At 44.5% G+C, this 19,011-nt stretch overlaps 1 long non-coding RNA gene across 1 annotated transcript; it reads right to left on the bottom strand.

Annotated features, from left to right (window-relative positions):
- Positions 1–1,756: 1,756 nt before the first annotated feature.
- Positions 1,757–18,704, bottom strand: LOC138249235 (uncharacterized). Its single transcript, XR_011194800.1, has 2 exons — positions 18,018–18,704; positions 1,757–1,943 (listed from the first exon to the last, which is right to left on the bottom strand). It is a non-coding gene; the product is annotated as an uncharacterized lncRNA (long non-coding RNA).
- Positions 18,705–19,011: the final 307 nt, after the last annotated feature.

The raw sequence follows: 19,011 nt of genomic DNA on the forward strand, positions 1-19,011 counted from the left end.
AGGCAAACACTCCTTACTGACAGTGACAAATACAAATTATGAATACGAGAAGCAACTCAGTTCAAGAAGGATTCTCACCGACAAAAATGGGCAACTTTCACTAGAGGTGGCCGAACCCTTAAAAGCTTGAGCCAGCCTCGAGCCAAACGCCTGGCTCTGACTTGGCTTGGCGTCCTCATAGACCCTCGAACCCAACACGATCCAAGCCCAGCCCCTCTCCCGGAGTCAAGAAATGCACCCATGGTTTAAGCTGCAGCAGCGTGTTGGTTTTCACAAGCAGTGAAAAGCAGTATTGTGTTACAACTCTAAAAACACCAACACGAATGCAGCACATTTTAGCACATGGATCTAAAAGATCATGCACCTGTGCTGGTGTTTTTTTAAAGTTGTACCAGAGTGTTGGTTTTCACTAGGTGAAAAGCAGCATTGTGTTACAACTCTAAAGATACGGACAAAAATGCACTGCCTTTTACTACGTCTGTTAAAAGACAGTGCACCCATTTTGGTGTTTTTTAAAGTTGTAACAGAATGTGGCTGGAGCATTGTAACTGTAATTGCATTTATATAGCGCATACTACCCCTGAAGAAGCGTCAAAACACTTTTTGGCGAGTAACACGCTACTCCGGAACCCAAAAGTATTAGTGGTTGATTTGTGTAGGGAAATATGAGTTAAGCTGAGCGGTGGACATGTGAGTCTGTTAGTTGAATTGAATAGAAACATGGAGTGATACAAGAGGGAAGAATCTAGGAAGTAATAATTGGGAGGGAATAATGGTAAAATGAGGTTTCGGATGAGTAATAGGAGGGATGGAGGAGGGAAGAGTTTGTAGAAAGGGATTAGAGAAATCATAGTATTAAAATGAGGTTTCAGATGAGTCAAAGGAGAGATACATGAGGGAAGAATTTAGTAGGGTTGTTTGGGAGATCATAGTAGTAAATTGAGGTTTGGGGTGAGCCAGGAGGGATAGAGGAGGGGAGAGTCTAGGAAGGGTTATTTTGGAGATCATAGTATTAGAAGGAGGTTTAGGGTGAGTCAGAGAGTTGAGATAGAGGATAGATTGAGAGAGGTATAGGGTGAGACAGAGTGGTGCATTGAAATGAATGATTATTTATTTCTCTTGTGCAGTAGGAGTAAAGTAATAAATAAATAGATACATGATTATATAGAAATGGAATATATGTATAAGGAATATAATATTTCAATATTTAAAGTTGTATAGTATAAACACAGACTTTCAAGTGTTGCAGTATTTGAAGGTAATTCAATTTTGTATTTGTTTATCACTCAATGTTTATTTTTATATTTTCTCAATATTTCAATAGTGAAGTGCTTCTAGCTAAATAGTTATAATTATATTTACCTATTGTGGTAGATAAATAAAAAGAAGGCTCATAAACATCTAATCAACCAACCTATTTAGAGCTATGCAAACATGTTTAGCATCGAATTATATACATACATACATATATATATATATATATATATATATATATATATATATATTTATATATATATATATATATGTGTGTATATATATATATATATATATATATAGAGAGAGAGAGAGAGAGAGAGAGAGAGATCTACATATGTATGTATATATATATATATATATATATATATAAATATATATTAATCAATTAAATGTCGTTTGAGAGTCCGCGCCCTAGCATGGCAGCCTGAGGCAGGGTAGCGAACCCCCGTAAGTTTCACAACCGTTTCTTCTTCAAAAGGAAAACACCTCGGTCACAAGCTGCCTTGGGATTCTGTTTATTTTACTTGTAATGGCAAACAAACAAAAAAAAAGTGTCCAGTATCTTTTAATAACTGCATATATAAAACAAATCCATTCATCTCTTTTATGACCTTCACATAAAATATTTCAATAAAGGTTTTTACACCATATAGTAGCTCTTTTGCTTCTTTTTAATCCTTTCCAATCTGTTAAAAAAAATAAAAAACATATATTAAAATTCAAATAGGACACAGTATAACTAACCTCATGCAGTACATTATGTGTATCATTATACACAGCTTTCAACCTTATCACAGTACTAAGGATAACCTCTAATTAATCAAATGAATGGCTAATTCTTCATCCTTATTCAATCCTACTGGCTCCATAGCATTAAGGACAATAATTAAACGTGATTCTAATTTTCTGAGTTTCAGTGTTCTGTTACCTCCTCTTTCACTTAACATCACCCTTTCCAGAACCATAAATGTTAATTTATTAGTGTTCTGCTCATGGTATTGTTTAAAATGTCTCGCTACTGGATAGGATTTATTTTCATTTTTATGGCCCTTATATGTTCCAGTATTCTTTTCTTTACCATATGGATAGTACTTCCTATATAAAACTTATTGCAAGGACATTTCAGTGCATATATACAGTAATCAGAATTGCATGTTACATGTTTTCTAATATCGAAAGGTTTAGAAACTCCTGGGAATTTGATTTCTTTGCAGTTTTAACTATATTTACAGGCCTTACATTTCCCACAAATAAAAAAACCTTTAAGAGATTTTCTTGTTTCAATTTTAGGTACTAAACAATGACTCAGTGTGTCTTTCAGTGATCTACTCCTTCTGAAAGTGAATTTTGGATATCCATCTAATATTGTAGCCAAATTCCCATCAGTTTTGAACATAGGCCACAATTTTGTAAAAATCTTCTTTATCATTCCTGTCTTATTATGGAATGTTGTAATGAATCTTATGGATTCATCTTCTTTCTTATCTCTCAATGGTTGTGTTAAGAGTAAATCATCTCTATTGATCTGTTTGACCTTCTTCAGCGCATTTTCAATCGTTCTTAACGGATACCCTCTTTCCTTAAATCTTTTTAATCTTTTCATAACAGTAGCCTCTCTTTCAAAGTCAACATCTAAACTACAGTTTCTCCTAGCACGTAATAATTCTCCATATGGAATACTTTGAATTATATTTTTAGGATGGTTACTTCTGGCATGAAGCAGACTATTTCCCGCTGTATCTTTCCTAAATAAAGCACATTCCAATTTGTACATCCAAAAATTCTATCTCCTGATGTTGAATTTCACTACTGAATTTCAGATTTAAGGAATTATCATTTAAAGTTATTACAAATCTTACTGCAGATTCAATATTGCCTTTCCAAATACAAACAAATATCATCTATGTACCTCATCCAGAGGACTTCCTGATCCTCAAAAATGCATTTCACTGTTTTCAGTCTACCCGCTCTAAAAACCGGAACATAAGCAAACTTTGACGAAATCGTCCGGGACAGCTGGAGAAAAACCAGGACTGTCCCAGCAAATCCGGGACAGCTGGTCACCCTAGTCTGTTAGCATGTACTGTATGTCCTATCCCACCAGGAGTCAAAGGGGCCATTTCCTTGCTTGTCAGAGGGCCCGTGGCATTCTTATTAGGTTACTGCTTCCCCCCCCCAGCTTGTGCATGCCATCATCTGAACGATTTACGCGTTGTACAATATCACCTGCACTTTAGTTTTGGAACCTGAATTGTGGTAAAAGAAAACAATGAAAGTGTCTTTTAGCCTGGTAGAACTTGTATAAAAGTAGATGTAGCTCACAATTCACAGAACGTACACCAACTGCAAGTTAAAGCATCCATACAATGAAATAAGCATTGGCAAAGCCAATAGGTTTCGCTTATGTAAGAGCTATTGGCTTTGCCAATTTGTTTTATCCATGTTGTTCACTAGAGTGCCTGCTGTTCAGCATATCTAAATGTTAGTGGCATAGAGGTGAGTGTTGTGGAGTATCGTAGAGTGGAAAGGCAAAGAGTGGAGGAGAGTGTTGTAAAGTGGAGTGCTTGTATTTGAGTGGCATATTGTGGAATCACGAAGAGTGGCATACATTAGAGTGGCGTAGAGTAGAGTGGACTGGTGTAGAGTGCATTGGCAAAGTATAGTGGCATAGAGTGTTGCAGAGTCTAGTGGCGCAGAGTGCAGTGGCATTGAGTGCAGTGGCATTGAATTCAGCTGTGTACAATGCAGTGTCGTAGAATGCAGTGATGTAGATTAGAATGGTTCCTAGTACACTGCTGTGATACAGAGTGGGGTGGTGCAGAGTAGAGTAGTACAGCGTAGAGGAGAGTGGTAAAGAGTGCAGTGGCATAGATTAGAGTACAGAAAAGGGCCTTCTCCTCCATGGTTAATCGAGCAGCTTAGACAATTCTGGCAGTCGTTGTGGAAAAACTATGATTCTCATGAAACAACAGCGTATAAAGCTCTCATTGGGGACTATAAGGCTGCAATTAAAGAAGAGAAAGCAAAATTCTGCATTAGTAAAATTTACTCTGCTAATTCCACAAGAGAACTTTTCAAGATAGGTAATCTACTGTCCGCACCTGAAGATTCTACCACCTTAGAAAGCGCTCAAGAACTTTGCACTAATTTGGCAGACTATTTCCAAACCAAAATTCTCTCCATCTACAAGAACTTAACCACCATAATGTAGAGTCAGTAAATGTCTTACATCTGGATTTGCAGTCTGAGATTAGTGTCGCAGACTTTAATGAGGGCATTCAAGAGAATGCTTCTGCGCAAGTATGCTTTGCACATTTAACAGTACAACAAGCAGAATCTCTTCTGCGGAGCACAAAATCAGGGTCCTTTTTTGAGCTGTGCCCTCCTAAAATATTTGATTTAGCAGCTAGTACTAGTGTTCCTCTTTTGACATCAGTTATGGACAATGTCATTAGCACTGGCTGTCACCCACGGCTCTGGAAAGAGGCTGCTGTTAGGCCGTTAATGAAAAAGCCCAACTTAGATCCTTACGATCTAAAGAACTACCCCCCATCTCACTGCTCCTCATGCCTGCTAACATTTTAGATAATCAAACAACAGCATACTCAGCTTATCTTCTGCTAGCTCGCCTGGTCCTTCATAAGTAAACTTACAAGGGGACGCGTATAGGCCGATGGACCTTTTGATTCGCATGGAGTATCCTAGCTATGTAGTAACCAATGTTCATCAATAATCAATATACAAATCAATATCCACTAAGAAAAACATTATTCATTGTCAATATTGCCAACATTTTATGAATAACCACAACTCAATATATGTTTCAACAATTTGTATTTCCCTTTTAGTTACATTAATAATCTATATGGTTAATTCAAACTTTATTCAATCAGCTCAGAATTAGTTCATTAGTGACCACCAATAACATAATCTAATCAGAACTTGAGAAAACATACGTTCTAATGCTTCAGCATAAGCCAACAAAGATGAATATATCAACATTAATAGCACAGTTCAGCAACCAGTTCGTCAATCATTTGTCACTGTCAGCGTCACCCCATAGGGACCTTACCTAACCCAAATTAGCATTAGCATGTGGGACTTCATGCAAAAACAATTTAGAACACGAATTTTGAAAAACATCTAACTAAGAGAAAAAATATTTAGACAGCACAGTTGGTACCTAGAGAGAAAGGCACAAAAGTTAAACAGTCACATTGTCATAGCTACCTATCCACGGAATGGATCAGCAACAAAGTCAGTCTTCGTCTTCAGATCATCAATTGATCAGCAACGCATCAGGCTCTCAATGACAGAATCTTGCATCAATTTCGGCAAAGGTCTCTCCCTGATCATCCGCCTCTAACGTCTCCCAACAGTTCTGAACATTTCACCCTCTGTCACAACATTATATCAAAGTTGCCCAGTCCATCCCCTAATTCCTAATTGGTCAATTAGTCACCCAATATGACTCTACCCAATAACTTTTATTTTACAAATCTATGATTTCTAATATTTCGCCCTCTCAGGTTGTCGATTGGTTCACGGTACGATGTCCTCATCATCTGGCTCATCAGGTACCGAAAATGTTGCAGCTTCTTCTCCAGTCAGTGTCTCTATTGTTCGAGTCCTGTGAAAGTACATCTCCTCTGCTCTACACAGTCTATGTTGCAAGTTTGATTCCCTCATCTCCTGTCCTTGGGTACATTGCAGAAAATTCTAGCTAAGCAGACTTTATTAACAACGAGTAGTCTAGGGTCACTTTGGCACATTGGCTGCTGCATGAGGCCTGGCAAAACTAGGCCACAACTTCGGCTAAGTTAACTCTACAATATAATGCAAAACATACGTTATACATCTCAATATGACATATTACTACATTATTATTACACATTTTCAACATTTCACATATTTTTAATCATTTTTAGTACAGCTCGTGCAAGCTGGTGGCCACTCTTCGTGGGCACATTTTCAAACGTACACATTCATTTTTGACTTTTTCTATCATTTTTTTGTTAATCAAAATGCATACACACTCATTAATAATTTCTAATTAACATATCTGCTTCAACACTTCCATATAGAGGAACAGGGACTGCAGGATATATCGTAGTTTTGCCTCCAAAGCTATAATGGAACTGGAACTGAAACTGTATTGGTTACTGAAGTGGACAGTATCACTATCAGTTCGTTGGTGAACTCAGGGTAGGCTGCGGTACTGATCCTACTGGATCTGTCTGCAGCCTTTGATACTGTCTCTTGATCCTTCCGACGAATGGTCAGGAACTGAGAATAAAAGGTACCGCATTAAAATTGCTCAAATCCTTTCTCACTGAAAGATCACAACTAGTGACAGTTGATCACTCTAAATCAGATTCTTTTACCTTGCCATGTGGTGTCCCACAGGGATCTTCCCTATGTCCGATCTTGTTTAATTTATATGCCTCCCTACTGGCAAAATTGATCTGGACATTTGGATTACAGGCGTTGTCCTATGTGGATGACACCCAAATAATTGTGGCCATCTCCAAAGATAACGAGGCCATATATGCCAACTTTAACAGCTGCATGAAGGCTGTGGCTACGTGGATGAAGCGGAACTGTCTTAAATTATATGGAGATTAGACAGAGGTTTTAGTCTTCAGTAATCAACCAGGTATACAGAATAGTAGTTGGTGGCCAGAGGAGTTGGGATCATTGCCTAGCCCCCAGATTCAGCAACAAATCTGGGAGTAATCATGGACACTAAACTGTCATTCAACATAGAGATGTCTTATACTGTCCCAGCTTGTTTTGATAATTTTTTAATTCTTTGTAAAATGTTTTTGTTTATCGCAGTACCTGTGCGCAAACAAGTGGTTCTGGCAGTGATATCTTCCCAACTGGACTATTGTAATGTGCTCTATCTCGACATTAACAAGTCGGCCTTAACTAAGTTACAGATGGCCCAACATGCAGCAGCAAGCATGATCTTGGGCATTCCCGAAAATCACTCTGTTTCAACAGGTCTGAACAAACTTCCTTACTTTTTAGTTCCTATGTATTGCACACAAGGCCCTGCATAGAATAGGGGCTGAGGCAATTAAATCCATGTTTCAGTGGTATGTACCCTCAAGGCTGCTTCGCTCAGCAAATCAAAATTTACTAGTAGTCGCTAAATATCGAAATACAAGATGGGAAGGTAGAGCCTTCTCAGTAGCAGTGGCCAAGTTATGGAACTCACTTCCCCGTCATATTACATGCTGGAAGAATCATCTCTTCTTCAGGAAAGACTTAAAACCTGTCTCTTTACACTATAATCTGTCAGGCAGTTCGCCTGCCTTTTCTTTTCTTGCTACTTTCCCATTGCTTCCAAGCTAATTAGCCTCTTAGTGCCTTGATGTCCTTGTATATTTGTCCACTCATATAAGTATATCTCATCTAGTATCATAGAGTGGTGTAGAGCGGTGCAGAGTGGAGTGGTGTAAATTTGAGTGGAGCAGAGTAAAGTTGAGTGGCACAGAGTGCAATTTCATAGATTGGTACAGAGTAGAGTAGCATACATTGGTGCAGAGTAGAGTCTAGTGCCATAAAGTGCACTGGCATAGAGTGGAGTAGTGCATAGTAGAGTGGTATAGAGTTCAGTGGTAGAGAGTGCAGTGTTGCAGAGTAGTGTGTCAGACTGCAGTTGTATAGAGGGGAGTAGAGTGGTGTAGAGAACAGTGGTGTAGAGTGCATTGATGTGGAGTACAGAGCAGAGGTGTTGAGTGCAGCGACAGAGTGCAGTTGTGAAGAGTGCATTGGCATAGAGTGCAGTGATTAAGCGTAGAGTGGCATAGAGTGCAGTGGCATAGAGTGGAGTGGCATGGAGTGGCGTAGAGTGGAGTTGAGTGGCGTAGAGTGCAGTGGCATAGAGTAGATTGTTTTAGAGTAGAGTGAAGTGCCATGGAGTGGAGTGGGGCAGGATAGAGTGTAATGACGTAAAGTGGTATAGAGTGAAGTGGCATAGATTGCAGTGGTGCAGAGTAGATTAGAGCAGTGGACAGTGGATTCATGTAGAGTGCAGGGGCATAGAGTTGAGTGCATTGGTATAAAGTGTACTGGTATAGAGTGCAGTGGAGTAGAGTGCAGTGTTGCAGAGTGGTGTAAAATACTGTAGCGTAGAGTGAAGTTGTGGAGAGTAGATTGGTAAGGCCTATTCTGGAGTGGTGTAGAATGCCGTGATGAAGAGTGCAGTGGTGTAGAGTAGAGTAGTGAAGAGTGCATTGGCATAGAGTAGAGTGGTACAGGGTAGAGTGGTGTGGAGTGGTGCAGAGTGGAGTACAGTGGTGTGGAGTGTTGTAGAGTGGAGTATTCTTGGTGTGGTAGCACACTGTCTATACAGACAATAAGTTTTCAATGGATATGACCATTACATTTCAATTGACATACAGCTTTACTAGTAAAACCATACAGTGCACAGACGAAAATGTGTGGAAATTGCATCATCTAGTTTAATGATTTGTTTTGATCATATTAAAGTATTTGTTTCCAACACACTTCAGAAATAACAAAAACATGTGCTTCATTTGTGTGTTCATAATTCTGATGTATTCTGAAAAACTTAGCAGTTAATGTAAATGTTGTCATGTGCTAGAAAAAATCTCTTTCTTACCCCCAGTATCCAGCAAGATTGTCACATAAATCCTCTCCCTTTCAAGTCAGAGAAAGAAAAGTAAACAAGGCCCTGGAGGACAGCACCTGACATTTGACCACAGTCTTTGAATGCAGAGCAAATGTGATGAGGTAAGTACAAGATTTAAAGACATGTTAACAGGAAGCAAATTTGTGGAAGAGTACTGAAAATATGCTTTAGGCAAAGCAAAAGAAGCCAGCAAATGGAAAGCCAGAAAATGGGAGTTACAAACCACAAAGCCATTAGTAACAAACAAGCAGAATCCATTCCTAGGTTAACTTTCTGAAAGTCCCCACAATGTCTTTAGCAAACCAGATAACTGTGCTATATGGTAGGCTGCAACCTAACACAATGTCTTTAGCAAGCCACCTGTCTGATAGGCTGCGACCTAAAAAGTACAGCTACTACAGATTTATCATTTTCCATTAGTTTTGTGACGCAGCACACTTGTGATGCTGGGTTGCGTCTTAACAGAAGGACAGATGAAAGACACAAGCTGGTGGTGAGTTCCTGCAGCCTGAAGAACTGTGTAATGGCTTGTGAATTTATTTTGCATTCTTTGAATTGTCTTCCCTCAATGTCACTTAGCAGTAAAGTTAGTACTACTTTGTTTGTTGTGTCATGCATCAAGTTTTTGATGTACTCACAGATCAGCATTCCTTCTCAATGGTTTCTATCTGTAGCTTAGTCAGTTTCAGTTTTGGAGTTCATGGAGATAGGGCATGCAGGATGTGGGCTCCTGTTTGAGTGCATTCTTACAGTTGACGCTAGTCAAGTATGAATAGGGGCAGTGTTATCACAAATCTCTTACAGCAAGAATACACTATTGCCTTCGCTTCCTACTCATTGAAGCAGGCAGAGTCACACTACAGTACAATTGAGAAGAAAGCGTTTGCCTGCTCTTGGGCAATCTGGAAGTTTAAAACCTTACTTTGGGTGAACGTCTTTTGAATTATACACAGATCGCAAAATTAATTTGCTCATTGGCAACGGTACTGGTAATGATATTGGTTTTGCTTCAGTTAGGCTTGTCAGGCTTCTTTCTCGTTTGCAGGAATACAATTTCAAGATCGTTATATTCCTGGAGGCAAAAATGCAAGGACGGATTGCCTCTCTAGAATGCCATTGCAGGATGTTGAACCAACTGAAGCCCTTGATGACATTAAGGGCCTCATTATGACCCCGGTGGCCGGCGGTAAGCTGGCGGTAACACCGCCAACAGGCTGGCGGTGTTCCGCCAGCTATCATGATCGTGGCGCAATAGCCATGGCCATACCGCCGGCCCCTCCACTATACCGCCAGGTGAAAACCCCAGGGTTGGGGATTATGAGTACCAGACCACCAGCCTGGCCACGGCAGTAAACACCGCCATGGAAAGGCTGGTGGTAAAGGGGACTTGGGGTGCCCCTGAGGGCCCCTGCACTGCCCATGCACTTGGCATGGGCAGTGCAGGGGTCCCCAGGCATAGCCCCGTCGCGCATTTCACTGCCCTGCACATCAGCATTGCCGCCAGCTCTATTACGAGCCGGCAGCAATGTTGATGTGACTTTTCCACTGGGCCAGCGGACGGTAACACTTTTACCGTCTGCTGCCCCAGCGGAAAAGTCATAATAGGGAGCCAGAAATACTGCCGGCACTGGCGGTATTCTGGCTCCCGCAGCCTCGGCGGTCTTTTCAAAAGACAGCTGAGGTTGTAATATCATATCATATCATATATCATATCATATCACTGCATTTGTAAAGCGCGCTACATACCTGCGAGGGTCTCAAGGCGCTGGGGAGGAGGGGTGCTACTGGTCGAAGAGCCAGGTCTTGAGGAGTCTTCTGAAGGCCAGCAGGTCCTGGGTCTGTCGTAGGATGGTGGGGAGAGTGTTCCAGGTCTTGGCGGCGAGGTAGGAGAAGGATCTGCCGCCGGCGGTGGTTTTTCGGATGCGGGGGACTGTGGCGAGGGCGAGGTTGGCTGAGCGGAGGCTTCGGGTGGGGGTGTTGAAGCTGAGTCGGTTGTTGAGGTAGGTGGGTCCAGTGTTGTGCAGTGCTTTGTGTGCGTGGATCAGGAGCTTGAAGGTGATCCTTTTGTTGACGGGGAGCCAGTGCAGGCCTCTCAGGTGGAGTGTGATGTGGCTGCAGCGGGGGACATTGAGGATGAGTCGGGCCGAGGCGTTCTGGATGCGTTGGAGTCGTCTCAGGAGCTTGTTTGTAATTCCTGAGTAGAGGGCGTTCCCGTAGTCGAGTCTGTTGGTGATGAGGGCCTGGGTAATGTTTTTTTCTCATGTCGAGGGGGATCCATTTGAAGATCCTGCGGAGCATACGGAGGGTGTTGAAGCAGGACGCGGAGACGGAGTTGACTTGCCTGGTCATGGAGAGAGTGGAGTCGAGGATGACCCCCAGGTTGCGTGCGTGGTCCGTGGGTTCCGGGGCTGTGCCTAGTGACGTGGGCCACCAAGAGTCGTCCCAGGCTGATGGGGTGGGTCCGAGAATGAGGACCTCCATCTTGTCTGAGTTCAGCTTCAGTCTGCTGTCCTTCATCCAGTCGGCTACGGCCTTCATTCCTCGGTGGAGGTTAGCTTGGGCGGTGTGGGGATCTTCGGTGAGGGATATGATCAGCTGGGTGTCGTCTGCATAGGAGATGATGTTGAGGTTGTGTTGTCGTGCGACGTGGGCGAGGGGGGCCATGTAGATATTGAACAGTGTCGGGCTGAGGGAGGATCCCTGTGGGACGCCGCAGATTATCTCGGTGGTTTTGGAGCGGAAGGGTGGGAGGCGGACACTCTGGGTTCTGCCGGAGAGGAAGGATGTGGTCCAGGCCAGGGCCTTCTCTTGGATACCGGCGTCATGGAGGCGTGCTGATAGGGTGCGGTGGCAGACCGTGTCAAAGGCTGCTGATAGGTCCAGGAGGATGAGGGCGGCTGTTTCTCCTTTGTCCATCAGGGTCCCGATGTCGTCAGTGGCGGCGATAAGGGCGGTCTCGGTGCTGTGGTTGCTGCGAAAACCGGATTGGGAAGGGTCCAGGATGTTGTTGACTTCGAGGTAGCGGGTCAGCTGTTTGTTGACAATCTTCTCAGTCACTTTTGCCGGGAAAGGGAGCAGGGAGATGGGCCGGAAGTTTTTGAGGTCCTTGGGGTCCGCCTTGGGCTTCTTCAGAAGGGCGTTGATCTCGGCGTGCTTCCAGCTTTCTGGGAAGGTTGCTGTCTTGAAGGAACAGTTGATTGTTTTCCGGAGGTGGGGCGCGATGGCTGCGCTGGCTTTGTTGAAGACATGGTGAGGGCAGGGGTCCGATGGGGATCCGGAGTGGATGGAGTTCATGGTTTTGATGGTGTCTTCGTCGCTGACGCTGGACCAGACGGTCAGACGACTGGTGCGAGTGGTAGTCGCAGGGGTGGTGGACTCGGTGGTGGGTGCAGGGGGGTCGGGGTTGAAGCTGTTGTGGATGTCGGTGATCTTGCGGTGGAAGAAGGTGGCCAGGGAGTCGCACAGGTCTTGAGATGGCGGGATGTCATTGGTGATGGAGCTGGGGTTGGAGAGTTCTTTCACGATGCTGAAGAGCTCTTTGGTGTTGTGTGCGTTGTTGTCTAGGCGGTCCTTGAAGGCGGTCCTGATGAGTTGGTGATGTCTGCGGGTGGCGCTCTTGAGGGCTGTGTGGTTGTCTGGTGTTCGGTTGTGGAGCCATTTCTTCTCCAGCTTCCGACAGGTGTGCTTGGAGATCCGGAGGTCCTCGGTTACCCAGGCGGCTTTCTTGTTGATGTGGTTGGTTGTAAAGGTCTTGAGAGGGGCGAGGGTGTTGGCGCAGTCGTTGATCCACTGTGTGAGGTTGGTCGAGGCGGTGTCTGGGTCGGTGGGGTCGGTGGGTGGTCTCAGGGCGAGGGCGGTAGTCAGTTGGTCCTCGGTGACCTTGTCCCAGCATCGGCGTGGTAGCTGTTGCGTGCAGTGGTGTGTGGTGGGTTTTCTGAAGGTGAAGTGGACGCATCTGTGGTCAGTCCAGTGTGGTTCGGTGGTGTGGTTGAAGGAGACGTGGGGGCTTGCGGAGAAGATGGGGTCGAGCGTGTGTCCAGCGGCGTGAGTGGGTGTCGTTACGAGCTGTTTGAGTCCGAGGTTGGCGAGGTTGTCAATCAGGGCGGTGGAGTTGGCGTCGTTGTTGTTCTCAAGGTGGAAGTTCAGGTCCCCGAGGAGGATGTAGTCCGTGGAAGCGAGGGCGTGGGTGCTGATGAGGTCGGCGATGGTGTCACTGAACTGTGGGCGGGGTCCGGGAGATCTGTAGATGAGAGTTCCTCTGAGGGTGGTGTTGGGGTCGGTGTGGATCTGGAAGTGCATGTGCTCGGCGGTGGTCAGGGTGTCATCGGTGTTCGTTGAGATTTTGATGGAGTCTTTGTGGATGATGGCGATTCCTCCTCCCACTCCGTTGGTGCGGTCTCTGCGGGAGATCTTGTAGCCCTGTGCGAGGGCTGTGGCGATGTCTGGTGCTGAGGTGGCGTTCAGCCAGGTCTCCGTCAGGAAGGCGACGTCGGGGCGGTGGAGTCTCGGAGGTTCCAAAGTTCGATGGCGTGCTTGCGAGCTGAGCGGGTGTTGAGGAGGATGCAGCGGAGATGGTTGGGTTCTCTGGCTGGTGGTGTGGAGGGTTGGATGCTGGTGAATCTGCAGTTCCGGCAGGTGAAAGGTCTCTGGGTGTGTTTCGGGGTGGCCCGGTAGCAGGGGTGGTCTCGTCTGGTGTCGAGTGCGTGGAGGGTGCTTGCGTCGTAGTGCAGTCTGGCATTGCGGGCGGTGCGGGTTCCAGGGGTTCTGGTGCTGGGTGCGGTCCAGGCGCGGACGGGCGCAGACGGGCTTGCCTTAGGCGCGCCAGCGGCGCGCCCGCTTCGCGGCCTCCATATGAGGGCAGAGGGAGGGAGGAGCAGCTGGGAGGTGGGAGCGGGGCGGCCAATGGGAGTGAAGGGGGCGGGGCAGCAGGGGCTCAGCAGCAAGGGAAAAACCCGGGGAAAAACCCGGGGGAAAACCCGGGGAAAAAACAGCGGGAAAAGATGGCGGGAGAGGGACAACAGAGCACAGGGGTACAGAAAGCAAAACACAGGGGCACAGAATGACAAAACGAAGTGGTACAGAAGCCAAGCGCAGGGGTACAGAAAAAAGGGAGCGAGAAGTCAGGCGGCAAAAGCGGCAACGGAGGTTCAACCCACAGGGGGCTGCGTGGCAGATGGGGGGAGCGACCTGCCTGGTGACGAGGTGCCTGGTAATGAGGGCCTAAGTCTGTGGTGGGCACATTTGATGAGATTCTGAGTTCTTCAGATGTGGTGTCCTGGAGGAATGGATGGTTGCTTTAAAGGAAGACAATGTTTTGTCTGCTGTTATGAATTTTGTTAAAAAGGGATGGCTTAGAGTGAGGTCTTTATCCAGTCCCTTCAAACCTTTTCACCAGTGGAAAGTGAAATTAGGTTATTGTATCACCATCTACTATTAAACTCAAGCATATCCAAGCTGCACATCAAGGCCATTTAGGAGTGGGTACCACTTGTAAAAATGTAAAACAGGTTTTTTTGGTGGTCCTCCTTAGACTCCTAGGTTGTGGACTGGGTCTCTGAATGTAGCACTTGTTAATTGTCTGATAAACACTGGGTCACCCACCATACGTCCCTCCACACGGTATCAATTCCTGATTATGTGTGGGCAAAAGTTGCATTGGATTATGCAAGTCCATTTGAAATGTTATCATCAGACAAAAGATGTATGCTGGGTTTGATAGACTATTTCTCCAAATAGGTTTATTTCAAGTTTGTCCCAGCCACCAATACTACATTAAGGGACCACCTAGGAAGTTAGTGACTGATAATGGGACGCACTTCACTTCATTACAAATAAAATGATTTATTGATCAATTTCACATCAAACATTTGAGGGTTCCATTATACTCACCAACTTCAAATGGATTGGTGGAAAGAATGAATAGATTCCTTAAAGAAGACATGCAATCTGCTTTAGCTAATAGACAGTTGAGGAATTTATAAGAAAAAAGCTCTGGGCTTACTCCGCACAGCATCACAGGTGTGTCACCTTTTTGCTTGTTAAGAAAAGGAAACCAAGATCTGAAGTGTGCCCTGACTGGACAAAGGATTCAATACCTCAAGTAAAAGGTTGTCAATGTGAGATTAATAAAATGGTAAAGGAGAGAGTTTTCTACTGTTCAAATGGCACACAAATCTCGATATGATAGTACACATGGTGTAAAAAAATTTAATTTTAAAGTTGCAGATTGGGTTCTAATTAAACGACCAACAAAAGTTAATAAAGGTTAATTTGTATTTTCTTCACCGGTACGAATTGTGAAAAAAGGCTCCGTTTTACTGAATGAGAAAGGTTGGTGGAGCAGAAGGGCTCTTGTAAAGTTTACACTTGAACAAACTTGTAAAATGATCTCGCCCAGAGGTTTCCTTGGTGGTGAGATGAATCAGGACAATGATCGTTGGGTTACTTTGGAAGATATCAAATGTCTTCCAAGTGTAGTACAAACCTTTGCATATGCTTTGGTTGACATGTCAGATTCAGGCACGAGTCATGTAACTCAGATGAATTAATTGATGAGTGTATTAGAACACAAGGAGCTGCCAGGAATGATAGAAGCTACTTCTTCGTGTAACTCAGATGAATTAGTTGATGAATGTTTTAGAACACGAGGAGCTTCCAGGAATGATAGTGTACCTCATAATGTTTATATGTCATCAAAACTTAAAGATTTTTATATACATTGATTTGTTTGTATTATTTTGATTTCATTAGTTTTAGACATTTAACATGTCTTTGTTTTATTTTATAACGGGGAATGTGATGTAATGGTCTGTGAATTAGTTTCTCATTGTTTGAATTGTCCTTCCTTTATGTCACTTAGAAGTACAGTTAGGACTACATTGTTTGTTAGGGTCACGCATCAAGTTCAATTTTGTTGTACTCACGGTTTAGCATTCCTTCTCCATGGTTTCCAACTACAGTTTAGTCATTTACAGCCTGGAGTTCATGGAGATTAGGCATGCCGGACGTGAGCTCCTGTTTGAATACAATAAATCTACAACCTTCAATAAATATCTGCTTTTGAATGTTGCTTTCCCTCTTAACAGGGTGCTGACAGGCATAGGTATACGGCGGAAGCACCTGCTGAAGAAAGGTTTCCACGTTTCATTGTTTTTCAGGGAATGGGCCTGTTTCCAAAAGAAGTCATTAATGTGCACTGACAGACTAAGGAGGTACGGTGGCTTGTGTATATGCATTTTGTGATAAGCACAGGTTTTAGAACACAAAGTTTAGATACAATGTGAAAAGCAGACTTTTGTGCAGTGCTTAATTTATAAAGAGAAACGTGCTGGTGCCTAAAACCATCCTCTTAAATACGCGCCAGCTGCAATTAAATGTGCAAACACGGAATAGCGAGGCAGAGTAATCCTGAAGCCTCTTCAATCCATTTACAGCCTCTCCCTATGGAGTCATTTTTTGGATGTGGAAACCTACCTTGCGTCAATGAGATGCAAGATAGGCATTCCCGTGCAAAAAATGACTCTATAGCCTTAGCGCCATATGTATCCCCCTGTGCTAAAATTACGCATGTGGGGAGGAGGGGTCGATTAAGCTTTGCACCATTATTTAAAGCCTGGGTCAGGGCAGGTGTTACAGGACCTGTGGGCCTATTTCCATGGTGAAACACCATGGAATAAGCCCATAGGTGCCCTCCCCAGGCTGCAGGGACACCCCCATCCACACCAGAGAGACAGCAGAGGATGGGGGACCCCATCCCAGGTAAGTATAGGTAAGTACAGGTAAGTATTCTCAGATGGGCCCCCCTACATGGCACTGGGTGCACTGGCCATGCAGAGAGGACCCTGGTCCCCTGTGCTGGCCATTGGGGTAGTGGGCATGACTCCTGTCTTTTCTAAGACAGGAGTCATGTGGTATGGATGGTTTTGCGTCAGAAAATGACGCTAGGCTGAGTAGAGTATTTTTTACTCTAACCTGCCTAACGTCATTTTTTGGTGCAAAGCTCTCTTCTCCCATACCGCCACCCCCACTCGGCTAACGTATTTTTTTTTTACGCTTGACTACCCTTTGCACCGGCTTGCACTATTCCATAAGTGTGGTGCCGGGCTGGCACTCAAGAATGGTGCAAGCCGGTGCAAAACTTTTTGATGCAAAACTGTGTTGGTGCAGTTTTGTACCAATAAGTATAAATATGCCCCTAAATGCCCAAGGCAGAAAATTAAGCGCTGCCCCTCAAAAATAACTGTGGGTGCTCATTACCGGGAATAACAAGCATAAATTAAGCACTGCTTTTGTGCAGATCCCTACAAGTCTCCCTCATTTGCATAAAATGAGACCTCGGGTTCCCTACGCGCGTTACTATAACCTTTTGAATATCTTAAAGTAGTATTGCATCCCATTTGGTTTGCCAAATGTCTGTTATATAACATTCGACATTAAAACTGTTTGGTAGCTTTTGCATAGCAGATTACGGCTTTTTTTTTATTTTTCGTTAATAAAATGGCATTAAGGTTGGAAACTATTTCCTTAATCTCTGCATCGGCGCAGCGCGCAGCGGTTTTTCTTTGGCATCGTGTTCCCAGTGCCTTCTTTTTTTCAGAATATGGTAACAATGGGCCCTTTGACCCCCGGGAAACTTAAGAGCCATTTGCTTAATTACGATTTATATTCAGATATCCCTCAAGTAGCCTGAGGCGCCAGGTTTAAAGAGAGCAGCGCGTGCAGACGCATAGAATGCCAGGAAGAGCGGTGATGCAAGGTGTGTGGTTTCTATAGTAACAGGGCGGCGCAGCAGCTGCTAATGCCCCAGGGAGATGATAACAGAAGTGTAAACGGCGACACCTACAAGAAGTCGCAATGCATCCGACCTTTGAGACACACGAGCTTTCAACCCTTCAAGAGGGGCCCCGTCAGACCAAGGCCCGTGAATGCATTTGAGATACGGGAGACTCCGGGGGGTGGAGGGGCGGGGAGGAGGGAAGGGGACTTTACTACTAGTTAGAAGGGGCAAAGGGTACAGAGTTTTACAGCCAGCAAACAGTTAAGGCGGAAATATAGGGTTACGCAACGCAAAATATAGTCCCACACCAACCTTGCATACCTTTAATTTAGGTGGACGGGATAACCAGGTCGAGCTCTCAGGAAATACAGAGAGAGCTGCGTGGTCCCAGGAGGAGTCTGCCATTCGGCTCCTCATTGGTTGTATGGTTTTGTAAATTACCCCTCAAACCGAGGCTGTGATCTGTCTTTGTCCCCCTTCGGTGGTAGCTGGATGCATGCGCGCTCTTTAGTTTCTTCTTCACCGTGGTTATGCAACATCTCTTCTCCCTCCATCTTTTCCCCATACAGATAGGCCTCTCGCTCACCTGCAATTTTATCACCCCTGTGCCCTTTAAGGCCCAGTTTTTTTTCACTCGCTCTCACTGTTGCTCCAATTCTCCATTCTTTTTTCATCACCCACGACGTCCAGTCTCTGTGCCACAATGGTGACTCGGATGTGATTTCGCTGCTGTGATGTAATGAACTTCTCCAATTGTTCTGCTGGCCAGGCCCCGTGCATTGTGTTCACTCAGTTATTGCTGTCCTCATTGTCAGTCCTTTGCTACTTGTTTAGACGAAGTGCATTTCCGACTGTGAGGTTGGCTGGGAGTCCATGAGGGCAGATGGAAGCCCTGAGAAGGCTAAGATTTCATTCTGAGGCTATCCTATTGCTAACTAAGGCTGTTTCGGAAGTAGCAGGGGCTCTGTGCACCAGAAACTTGGGGTTGAAACCTAGTCATGGCTGCTATTGGAGGAGGGGAACCGGAGAGCCGAGGCATGATCGCTGCACATTAGTGCTGCTCTGCTGGGCGGGACTTCTCATCCGTTAAATAGCGTGCTCCAGAGCTACTGTAGCAAAAAAACAAGCTTTTTCAATGCAACGGGTCTCACATTTGTTCGCGTTAGAACTATTAGCGTTGTAAAGCAAAAAAAACGCAGCGCGATCGCGCTATGTAAAATGCAGCGCAATTTGTTGCGTGGAAAATAAACAGATAAAGTAGTCCGGACTCCAGGCTGAAAACAACGAACCTCGTTTGTTTTTGGTACCTTACCGG

Source organism: Pleurodeles waltl, chromosome 8, assembly GCF_031143425.1.
Source record: "Pleurodeles waltl isolate 20211129_DDA chromosome 8, aPleWal1.hap1.20221129, whole genome shotgun sequence".
Taxonomy (NCBI): Eukaryota; Metazoa; Chordata; class Amphibia; order Caudata; family Salamandridae; genus Pleurodeles; species Pleurodeles waltl.